Below are 13,256 nucleotides of genomic sequence, written 5' to 3'. Positions count from 1 at the left end.
CCTACTCCACCTCCCGCCTCCCAGCTGACCCCGCCTCCCCCCCTTCCCTCTTATGGTGGCCGCTGCGTGGCCGCACACAGCGGGCGCGCTGCTGGTGCGCCGAAGTCGCGCCAAAGGCAAGCCCGTCTGCGCCCATCTGCGCCTGGACCGCGCCCAGCGCCAGAACCCCTGGCCCCCGGCTCTCCCAAAACCCCCAGCTTTGCTACGACGCCGCCTCCCTCCACGCACTCAACCCCGGACGAACTACCACTCGCTACCAAGCCAGCCCGAAATGCACCCATGGGCCCTTCGCCTGTCATACATGCAAGCATACCTTCCACTGCAACTTCAATCCGTCCACCAGCCCACACTCCAACAACCACCTCAAGTGCATCCTCATCAACGCACACTCCGTCCACAAGCACGCCATTGAACTATGGGACCTCTTGGACTCAGCTGCACCAGACGTCGCCTTCATCACTGAGACCTGGATGAACGCCTCATCGGCCCACGACATCGCCCTAGCCATCCCTGACGGCTACAAGATCGCCAGGAAAGACCGCACCAACCAAATTGGAGGAGGAATCGCCATAGTCTACAAGAGCTCCATCAACGTCACTACCTCCACCGACGACACCCTCCTCGCAGCCGAACACATGCACTTCCTGATCCACACCGACCCCAGGACCACCCTCAGAGGAACTCTTGTCTACAGGCCCCCTGGCCCATGCGCCCAATTCTGCGAATCAATCACAGACTTCATCTCCCCGCACACCCTAGCCTCGCCAGACTACATCCTCCTCGGAGACCTAAACTTCCACCTGGAGAAGAATAACAACATCAACACCACCACCCTGCTCGACAACCTCGGACTCAAGCAACTGGTGAACACCCCCACCCACACCGCTGGACACACGCTCGACCCCATCTTCTCCGCCAGCGACCACGTATCCTTCAGCCACTCCTCCGAGATACACTGGACCGACCACAGATGTGTCGACTTCACCCTCAGACGCAAGATCCACCACTTTCGCACACAACCTACCACCCGCAGACCCTGGAACAAAATCTCCACAGAACAGCTACTCTCCACTCTCAACCATAACCAACCTGCCATCACCTCCGACGCCAACAACGCAGCCCTCAGCCTCACACAGTGGATCACCAACTGTGCTGACAACCTCGCCCCCTTCAGAAGCCACCCAAGACAGACCAACATCAGGAAACCTCCTTGGTTCACAGACGCCCTCAGAGAATCCAAGAAAACCTGCCGTACCCTGGAAAAAACCTGGTGCAAAGAACACACCGCAGAAAATATGTCAGCCCTCAAAATCGCCACCCGTGAACACCACCAGCTGATCCGCTCCACCAAAAGAGCATCCTTCAAAGAGAGACTGGACAAGAACTCCCACAACAGCAAAGAACTCTTCAACATCGTCAAAAAGCTCACCAATCCCAACGCCAGCTCCAACTCCATCACGCCCTCACAAGAACTCTGCAACTCTCTCACTCCCTTCTTCCATCGAAAGATCACCGACCTACACGACAGCTTCGGACCACTGATCCCGCCGATCACCACGGAACTCACAGCCCCAACCATCACCCTCAACGCCTGGACACCCATCAGCACTGAAGAGACTAGAACCACCATGAACACCATCCACTCCGGCGCCCCCTCGGACCCGTGCCCACATCACATCTTCAACAAAGCCGACGCCATCATCGCCCCCAACCTCCAGAGCATCATCAACAGCTCGTTTACATCTGCCACCTTCCCCGAGAGCTGGAAACACGTGGAAGTCAACGCTCTCCTGAAAAAACCTACGGCAGACCCCAACGACCTGATGAACTTCCGCCCCATCTCGCTCCTCCACCTCCCGGCCAAGGTCATCGAGAAGGCCGTCAACAAGCAACTAACCAACTTCCTCGAAGACAACAACCTGCTCGACCCCTCCCAGTCCGGCTTTTGAGCCAACCACAGCACGGAAACCACCCTCATCGTAGTCACCGACGAAATCCGAACCCTGCTGGACAACGGAGAAACAACCGCCCTCATCCTCCTTGACCTCTCGGCTGCCTTCGACACCGTCTGCCACCGCACACTAATAACCCGCCTCCGCTCCACCGGTATACAAGGACAGGCCCTGGACTGGATCATCTCTTTCCTCTCGGACCGATCCCAAAGAGTCTACCTCCCGCCCTTCCGCTCGGAACCCACCGAGATCATCTGCGGCGTCCCACAAGGCTCCTCGCTCAGCCCTACGCTCTTCAATGTCTACATGAGCCCCCTCGCCGACATCGCTCGCAAACACAACATCAACATCATCTCCTACGCCGACGACACCCAGCTGATACTCTCCCTCACCAAAGACCCAGCCACCGCCAAAGCCAACCTACAGGATGGAATGAGAGACGTCACAGAATGGATGAAGCTCAGCCGCCTGAAGCTGAACTCAGACAAGACGGAAGTCCTCATCCTCGGAAACTCCCCGTCCGCCTGGGACGACTCTTGGTGGCCCACGGCCCTGGGCACCGCACCGACCCCTTCAAACCACGCACTCAACCTCGGATTCATCCTGGACCCCCTTCTCACCATGACCAAGCAAGTCAACGCCGTCTCGTCCTCTTGCTTCCACACACTTCTCATGCTCCGAAAGATCTTCCGCTGGATCCCCGCCGACACCAGAAAAACCGTGACCCACTCCCTCGTCACAAGCCGCCTGGACTACGGAAACACCCTATACGCAGGAACCACCGCAAAACTTCAGAAACGTCTTCAGCGCATACAGAACGCTTCTGCACGCCTCATCCTCGACGCACCCCGCCACAGCCACATCTCCGCCCACCTGAAACACCTGCACTGGCTACCCGTCAACAAAAGGATCACCTTCAGGCTCCTCACCCACGCACACAAAGCCTTCCACAACAAAGGCCCTGAATACCTCAACAGCCGCCTCGCCTTCTACACGCCCACCCGTCAACTTCGCTCTACCAGCCTTGCCCTCGCCGCCGTCCCTCGCATCCGCCGAACCATCGCTGGAGAGAAATCCTTCGAATACCTGGCAGCCAAGACGTGGAATTCCCTCCCTACCCACCTCAAGACTACCCAGGACCACTTCGCCTTCAGGAAGCGCCTCAAGACCTGGCTCTTCGAGCAGCAGTGACACCCCCCCCCAGTGCCTTGAGACCCTCACGGGTGAGTAGTGCGCTCTATAAATACCATGATTGATTGATTATACATCTTTCACAGCGCCTACCTGACCCCACAAATGATCACCAAAATCTACGGCACAAACACCCCAGGCTGCCCCAGATGTGCGGAACCCGCAGCAGGCTTCATACATATGCTCTGGAGCTGCCCCCAACTTAACGCATTCTGGAAAGAGACTTTTGCAAACATTTCAGCTTGTACTGATAGATCATTGAATAAATCTCCAACAGTGGCTCTACTAGGGGACTTCCCACACCCGACAGCCCTTAAAATAGTCAACAAGTTTATAGACCTAGCCCTGATCCTGGCTAGATGAGAAATCACCACAAACTGGAAGTCCCCAACAGGCCCACAAATAACCAGATGGCAAAACTCATTAGAGAGATGGGCAGACACAGAAGGAACGGTATTGCTACATGAGGCACTACAAGAGCTCAGACCCAGAGACGACGCCTCTCAATGGGACTCAATTCTGGAAAAACTAAAATCAACAAATGCATCCACCATAGAAGCAAGTATCCCTACCTCGGATTCTGACACAGACTCAAACTCTGCACCTGAATCCTAATGCTTTGCAAGAGAGGAACCTAGCAACCAACCCTATTGAGACTTGCCAACTGTGAACTATATTATGTAAAAGTTGAAGCATGAGGGGAGGGAGGGGGGAGTAGCAGTTTAAGTAAAGTAACCACTATATCAATGTTATTGCTATGTTTAAAACTATAATAAAACTTTTTCAAATAAAAAAAGTGATCCTCACATGTAATAAAAAAATAAAAAATAAAAATGTCTTCATACTTTCAGCTTTCTCTTCAAAGTCTTTCCCAAATTTCGAATAGAATTCAATAAGACCTAGAAGAGATCTCAACTGATCTTTATCCAAAGGACGTAGTGCCTTTCTTATCACTTCTAATAAGTCTTGCTTTGGCCTCACTCCAGACGAAGACAATGTACTCCACTTCTTCAACACAACATTTACATTTTTCTTTCTTAAGCATTAGTCCAGCTTCAATTATCCTATCCAACACCCTTTTAAGAACTATGTTATGGTTTTTGGTAGTATCTGAAAAAATCAAAATGTCATCTTGAAAATACACGACACCCTCGGTCCCCTTCAAAATTTGACCACTCATTCTTTGAAATACTCCTGCTGCAGATGCCAATCCAAAAGGCATTCTAGTAAATTGGAACACCCCTTCAGTTGTTATAAATGTCGTAAGTTGTTTGGAATCATCGTGTAGCCTTATCTGGTGTTATGCACTTCTTAAGTGTAATTTGGAAAAATACTTCCCCCCTCTAAGCATCAAAAGTAGCTCATTGATATTGGGAAGTGGAAAGTTGTCCGTGACTATATTCTGATTCAAAGTGCGTAGGTCCACACAAAATCTGAAGGTACCATCCGATATTTTTGTGATGACAATTGGAGAAATCCAACTCGACGTCTCTATTGGTTTAATAATACCTTGGTCCTCCATCTCCTGAAGCATCCTTTTAACTTCCAGCCTGGCTGCTATCAGAACTCTCCTCACTTTATGTTTGATTGGGGTTGCAGAATGTTTAAGTCTTATTCTGTGTATTCAACCCTTGAGCTCTCCAATTTTCTCCGAAAACGCTGCACTTGCCCCTTCCAGTACCCGTGTTACCGTAATCTCATCCACTACCATGACTTGACTTGGTGACCTGGGATTGATTATCAAATGCAGATCATACTGATGTTCCCATACCAGTATCGGAGGTCTACTTTCTGCCACATATACCTTTCCTTGTACACATCGGTCTTGAAACTCAATCTTGGCCAACATATAACCCATTATTTCTATTTTCTCTCCTTGTTAACATCCCAGATTAATATGCTTGGGAAGTAAACGTACTTCAGGCCAAGGCAGCTTAAACAAGTCTTTTGGTACAATAATATATAGAGATCCCGATCCACCATCAACTAAATTCTTTTATTTCTCACAGTGAACATAGCTTTTGGTCTGTTGTGCCTCCCTTCCTCTGCCAGACCATCCAATATACACAAAATTATGTCTTCATTCACCTCCTCCTTCCCTCCATCATCTTCAATTGTCGCAACTTTGGATCTATTATTTGACTTGCACATGCTTGCCAAGTTCCCTATTCGCCCGCACTTCCTACAATCTTTGCCACAGCAAAGCAACTCTTCAACTCAGAGCTATGATAACTACTGCCAGACCTCATGCAGGTTTTTTCTGTCTTCAAATTAAGGTTGTTTCTCTTCCTGTAAGAACCATTTTATTTGGCTCACAGCATATCCTTTATTGGTGCCTGAACTTTTCTTCTTGTCCTTATCCACATATGACACATTATTATCAGTTGTTTTTCGTTCCATCTCTTTCATACATTGCTCTGACTGGTCAACCACCTTTGCAATTTCTATAGCATCTTGTAGCGAAGGATTCTTAGCAGCCACACATTCTCTCATGCATCTTCTTATTTTTGCATTGAAATATCAGCTGGTCATGTATAATTTCATCTCTCATATTCCAAAATTTACATTTTAATGGCAATTCTCGTAGTACCGTTTCAAATTGATCGATAGTTTCTTCACTCCTCTGCGGTTGGGTATAAAATGTAAACCTACACATCACTACATTCTTGTCCTTCACAAAATTCTTCTCCAATTGTGTTTCAGTCTCCACGTATACGTCAGTCAGTGGCTTACCTTCCTCGCCCAAGGCTGTAGATAAGTATTTAAATATGTGTTGGCCTTCCTTGCCTAAAGTACTCAATAATAATGCTTTCTTCTTCGCTGGTCGAAACTCTCTTCCATCTAGAGCTTCGATATAATTCTCAAAAATCTCCACCCACTCCTCCCATTCGATCTGTGGAGTTCCTGGTTGTGCTAAGAATACAGACTGGAGAATGACAGTCCCTTCCATAATTACCCCAATCAACTTGTAATATTGTTTCAAAACAGTACGTAAAGCACTCTTCCTTTCCTTGTATTATTATTTCAAAACAGCACGTAATGCACTCTTCCTTTTTGTTTTTCTACCACGTTCAAAAATGTCTTTTCTTTTTTTTCCCCCTTTTTTCCTTTTATAGTACTTAGCCGATGTAAAAAATAACTCATTTAGTAATATAATACTTAATAACAATGTATTGTTCCATTGTTTCCTCTACCGGTGCACCACTGGAACATCATTGTCCCATAATATATATGAAGTGAATTCTTTCTTGTAATTTAGAAAATAGCGTTCTGGAGACAGCAATATAATCTTGTTGATGAGTTTATTCTTCAAGATATCCACACAGGAACTCCAGCCTCACCTCCAAGCTGCTCCACTCATCTCCAACTGACAACTCGCATATTCCAGAATCTTTCATGTCTGGAGCAGCATGGGGGGAAGCGGAACATACCAACAACCAAATAATAATATAACAATAAAAGTAATTTAACGATAGACAATTGTCATGTAATAAGATAAAAATATGAACTAAAAAATATGAACTATACTACACTACCTCCCTTTTCAAAACAAGAAAAGCACACAAAAAAAATGAATAATAAAATAACAATTCATCTTAACTTAACAACTCTATTTAAATTCCAAATGCGCCCATCATCAACCTTTATCGCTCCTCGGAAAACTTTAACAACTTTAAAAACTTTACTATAATGTGACTGTCCACCACCTGTTTTTCCAGGTAGTTTGATTTTAACAGAATCCCCCACATCAACTAGTACCTTCTTCACAGATTTTCGCAAGTCATAAATGCGTTTTCTCTCTTTTTGACAGTACACATTTTTCTCAACAGCAATCTTCTTTTGCAACTCACAATCAAGTTCCTTTTGAGTATATTTTTTCATCCAAGGAGGATCCAACCTGGTATGAGGAAAACGTTTCTTGAACAGAACAAACGGAGATTGGCCTGTGCTTGAATGAGGAGTAAAACGATAATCCTCAACTTTGCGTCTAACCATACTCACCCAATCTTCCCCCAATTGCCTGGCTAATTGAACAGTTTCTTTTAAAGTTCGGTTGAATCGTTCTACCATACCATTAGTTTCTGGATGATATAGTGCACACCTCTTATGCACTATACCTCTAGAGTTTAAAAAATCACACATTAACCTTGACGTGAATTGGACCCCATTGTCAGAAACAATACATTTCGGGTTACCTTCTCTACCAAATACTTCAGATAAGAAACGGATAACAATCGTTGAGGTAACTTCATGCGTGATCAATACTTCTGGCCACCGTGACAATACATCCATAACAACTATAACATATTTTGAAGATGTACCAGAACCTATTGGACCCATTATATCAATGGAGATTTCCTCCCACACTTCTTCAGGAATTTCTTTCAAAAACATTGGTTGAGTCCTAAGTTTCAGACTTTTATCTGCAACTCTGCACTCAACACACTCACGAACTCTCCTCTCAATCTCTAGATCCATTCCAGGCCACCAATACACACATCTCATTCTTTCCTTCGTTTTGCAAATTCCCTGATGACCTTCATGAGCCAGATTCATCAAACATCCACGCAAACTTTTAGGAGGTATTAATCTACTACCCCTCATAACTAGATCATTGCAAACAGAAAGTTCATGCCAAATTTTCTTAAACTGTTCACCATACCTGTCTTTATTGCACCAAGTCTTACCACCAGACAACATACTTTTGATGTTTTTCAACTCATCATCCTTGTCAAGTTCTGATTTCCACTCATCTTCAGAAACACAACCCTCAGTAATATTGCAAACTTTCACTTCCTCATCCACCCACCAAGTCCCCTCACAATCATTCTCATCTAAGTTTCTTACTCTCATCCTAGATAAACAATCTGCAGTCCTGTTATCACACCCAGGCACATACTTAACAGAGAAATGAAAATCCTGCAGACCCACAATCCATTTACATATACGAGATGAAATATTATCCAATCCTTTCTTCTCAAACACTTCACGTAAAGGCTTATGGTCCGTATGCACTTCAAACCTAGTTCCCCAAAGAAACTGTTTGAATTTTCTGATGCCCCAAAATATTGCCAAAGCTTCCTTTTCAATAGTGGAGTACTTGCTCTCCGCCCCACGCAGACTGCGTGAAGCAAAAGCAATATTGTTCAACTTGTCATTGTCTACCTGCTTCAAAACACATCCTAAACCCCTCTCAGAGGCGTCAGTAGAAAGGTAACAAGGTGAACCAGGACGGAAACTGCTGAGAGACTGAGCACTAGATAAGGCTTGTTTTAAGTCTTCAAATTCCGTTTGACAATCAGCATCCCAGACAAAGTCAACACCTTTCTTGAGCAGGTTCCTTATGGAAGAGCTTCTTCTGGCAAAATCAGGAATGAATTTAGCATAAAACTCTGACATTCCCAAAAAGGCTTGAACATCGCCTTTACATTCTGGTGCTACTAGATTCACAATAGTAGTCACTAATTCCTGTTTAGGTTTAACCCCATCCCTGGAAATGACATGACCCAAATATGAAATTTCTGTTTTGAAAAATCTGCACTTATTACCTTTCAATGTAATACCACGTGACTGAAATATTCTGAGTACTTTCCTGACTAACTCTTTGTGCAATTCAAATGTTTCTGAAAAAATCAAAACATCATCTTGAAAAAATTTTACACCCTCAATGCCCCCCAAAATATCATCCATTAATCTCTGAAAAACAGAAGCTGCAGAACACAAACCAAATGGCATTCTATTGAACATGTAAACTCCAAAAGGTGTAATGAAGGAAGTAAGAGGTTTGGACTCATCACACAACTGTACTTGGTGGTAGGCCGAACTTAGATCAAGTGTAGTGAAAAACTTAGCATTCCCAAGAGAACCAACCATCTCTGATATATTTGGCAGAGGAAATTTGTCTTCAACTACAGCCAAGTTAAGGTTTCTCAAGTCCACACACAATCGGATTTCTCCTGAACCCTTCATAGCAACCACAATGGGAGCAATCCATTCTGCCGCCTCCACCTTCTCAATAATGCCTTGAGATAACAATCTCTGCAGTTCCACCTTAACCTTATCACGAATACAAAAAGGAATGTTTCTAACTTTACAAATTTTGGGAATGACATTATCTTTCAAAACAATACAATGCTTATACCCCTTGATGCAACCAACTTCGTTGTTGAAAACACAGGGAAATTCTTTCATGAAATCATCACTAACATTTGTTATTTCCTGCACCTGCACCTGAGGATTCGAATTAGGATTCAATATGATTCCCAACAACTTCTGATGGGGCCAGCTTAGTATTGTGTCTCCTACAACTGGAACATAAACTTTGCCTACAATCCTGTTTCCTTTGAAGTTAATGTTCGCATTGAAATAACCTTTGAGCTCAATGGGCTTGCCGCCATAACCAAAAGGTGTAACATCTGGAACATGTAATGTAACTTTTCCCAAGAAATACTTATCATAATCAGATTGTGAAACAAGGGTCAATTTCGCTCCAGAATCCATCATCATAGAGATGTCAACACCACCCACCTCCACAATATCTGACGGATAAGCACAATGATGATCAGAAATGCAATTGACGTCATTAACTATTTGAAGAACAAAGCTATGCTCTCCCTCCTCCCAGTCCGTACATTCAATTTCATTGACCTTAGCATTTTTCTTTCCCATGGCCCTACAGCATTTAAAAAAATGTCCTTTTTTCCCACATTTGTTGCAAACAGCATTGAGAGCTGGACACATTTTGTTGTTAGCCAAATGTGAAGGTGAATTACATCTGAAACAAAGTAATCTTTCTTTCACCGAGGAGTTTTGTCTCACTTTAGATTTAACATCCAAACTATGCACTGTGGAATCCGTTTTCTTAGATTTCCTTAGTTCTTCGATGCAAGACTCAGAGTGTTCAATCTGTTTAGCCACCAACAAGACCTCTTCCAGCGTAGGATCTCCTTTAGACTACAAAGCTTCTCTTACTTTGTCACTCTTACACTCTAACATGAACTGATCTCGAATTCGTTCGTCCAAGTTGTTGTCGAATTTACACTGTGCTGCTAATTTCCGTAGATTAGTAACAAAGTCTTCAATAGATTCTGAATCACCTTGTTTACACTTTCCAAAATAAAATCATTGAAGAATAATCGAAATCTTTGGTAAGTAATGTCTGTCCAATTTAAGTAACATTAGTTCAAATTCATTTAAGGAAGAGTCTCCATCAGCACCATCAGGGTGTGTAATATGTGGCAAAGTCTCTAAAAGTTCCTGTCCTTCCGCACCCAAACAATGCTGAAGAAGCGAAGTTTTCCTCTCAGCTGATAAATTACTTCCACAAACTCGTATATAAGTGAGAAAAACTTTTTTCCATTTGTTCCAGGGAATAGATGGATCACCCGGTACGGAAAGAAAAAATGGAGGAGGCGAAATGTTCTGCATTTTGACAAGGAAGAAAAAATAGCGTGCCTCCCAAGAAAATAGATGAACTTTTCAGTGTACTCCTAAAAATTCGGAAAGTTGGACTCTTTCAGACAAGAGTCTGGTAGGTCCAGACTAAGCCTGATGAGTTTAACTGGTACTTTGTCTGCTTCCGAAAATGCTTTTTGTACATTGAAAATGCATGGAGATACAGAGATCGACGAGATGTACTCACCGCGAGTACAAAAGAATTATATTGTTACACCACGAAACTAAAATAAGCCTTCATTCATGACACACGCGCGGTGTCCAGCAAAAAAAATATTTACATAGAATGCTTTCATTCGCAGCACTGTTACACAATTGTTTAATTAGCGCGATGTCAGAAAACATTCAGGGAGTTGTTACGAGACGCTGAAGGAAGCGTTTTGTGTTTATGTAGAACACTTTAGTTCGCAGCACGGTCACGCTGAAGGAAGCGTTTTGTGTTTATTTTGAAAGCTTTCGTTCGTGGCACGGTCACACTGACGGAAGCGCTCGAGGCAAGCGTTGCTATGGCAACCAACTCTCGAGTGAAACGAAAGGAACAGAATTTTTATTATTATTAAATCAGTAGTAGTAAACAAAGTTAATAACGATGTAGCAGCGCAGTGAAGAAATGTCACAAGGATCAAAGGCGTGGAGACATTACCTTTGAATGTGACACGAAGTAAGATGAGTTGAAGTTCCAAGATTAGAAGAGGTTCAGCTCGTCGCCAAAATGAAGTGAATTCTTTCTTGTAATTTAGAAAATAGCGTTCTGGAGACAGCAATATAATCTTGTTGATGAGTTTATTCTTCAAGATATCCACACAGGAACTCCAGCCTCACCTCCAAGCTGCTCCACTCATCTCCAACTGACAACTCGCATATTCCAGAATCTTTCATGTCTGGAGCAGCATGGGGGGAAGCGGAACATACCAACAACCAAATAATAATATAACAATAAAAGTAATTTAACGATAGACAATTGTCATGTAATAAGATAAAAATATTAACTAAAAAATATGAACTATACTGCAATATATTAATGCAAACCATCCCAATCTGCTAAAATGGCAGCCACCATATCGCATTCTGTCCTGTTTCTATTGGAATTGGGGCTTGTTTTCTCCAAAATGGCCGCCCCCTACAACGTGACGCGTCTTTTTTTGGAAAGTTAAGCGCATTCCCTCCCAGAATCCCCTGGTTTCACACGTGAAAACTGTGATGAACAAGCTCTTTGAGGCACTGGGTTTGGCTCACGTGCACTCGGCTCACACCAGTCAGTATCGCCCCAATCTTATCTTCCCTGCCGAATGTGCAGTCATGTCACTTGTATTCTCCGCTCCTCTGTGGGTTCTCAACACTGACTATGTTGATGCTTGAGTCTGGGGCCAGAGCTCGTCGCCAGTGTTAAGAACAAATGGCACTCCGGGTCAGCTAAATGATGAACAGCCGTATTTATTAAAAGTACACGTCTAAGCTGTCAGTGCTCTATCTCCAGCCAACGGCCAACTGATTGGAGAGAGATCGCTCACAGCACCTTGGAATGCTGAACGCGGCTCAGCATCCCACATAACAATTCTACATTATACAATTCCACATTACAACAGTACCTTTGTGGTATTTTCACTGTGTTCCTGTATGTTTGCACAAATACTTTACACATTGCCTGTGAAATAAGCCTGACTGCTCATGCCAAGCTACCAAAGGGGTGAGCAGGGGTTATCCTAGCTGAGTGACTCCTTTACCCTGACTAGAGTAAGGGTCCCTACTTGAACAGGATGCAAACCACTGCCATCTAGAGACCCAATTTCTAACATGGCACGGTGAACTCAGCCAAGGTGATAGTTCAACAAAAACCGATGTCCTGGATGCAAACATAACTACCAGTAAACCCCTCTCACTCTTGACAAGGCGAACCAGTGATAGCGGGGGTGGAGAATTGAGAAGGACCCACAAAACTCTCCCTGGAAGACTGGTGCTGACAGACCGGAATTGTTCAGTTCCAGGAGGGGCCAGTCAGGCTGGAGAGATGGACCTCATTCCCCCCACATCCAGTGGTGCGGGGGACGGACTCAGCCCTCACCCACTGGTTTGTAAAAGCAACCCATCGTTGCTCTAAGTTGTTTGCCATTTATACCTTTGAGTTGCTTGTGGATTACTGTTTACTTTTTGGTTTAGGAATATTACTGAGCGACTGGAAATCTTCTGATGAGGGATCACCATTTCATCCACCTACAACCACTTTTGATTAACCCTGTGATCAGCTACACATGCATATCACTAATTAATATGGATCAATGATTACCCTCTTTCACTCAGTGCACAGGGGCTGAACTTGCTGAACAAGTGAGGAGCTGTTTGCCGTGAACTCTAGAAAGCTAATCCATACATTACATGCCTTCAGGAAGCCCACCTTATGCACAAGGATCAGGGGAAAATAAAACATACGGCATACTCCTGAGTTACCTCTCTTTGGCCAGTTCTAGATAAAGGGGGGTGTTGATATACATGAGATGTAACCTCCCCATGACATTCACACAGATGCACATTGACAGGGTGGGCAGACACCTCATTTTGGGAGGGGCACTGTCTAGTCGACCTCTCCCTGTGGCCACAAATTATACCCCTAACACTGCTTAAGACTCATTTATAGTTGACTTCTTATGAAAACTGGCTGTT

The sequence above is a fragment of the Pleurodeles waltl genome, chromosome 3_1 (assembly GCF_031143425.1).
Source record: "Pleurodeles waltl isolate 20211129_DDA chromosome 3_1, aPleWal1.hap1.20221129, whole genome shotgun sequence".
NCBI lineage: Eukaryota > Metazoa > Chordata > Amphibia > Caudata > Salamandridae > Pleurodeles > Pleurodeles waltl.
This window is presented reverse-complemented; position numbering follows the sequence as displayed.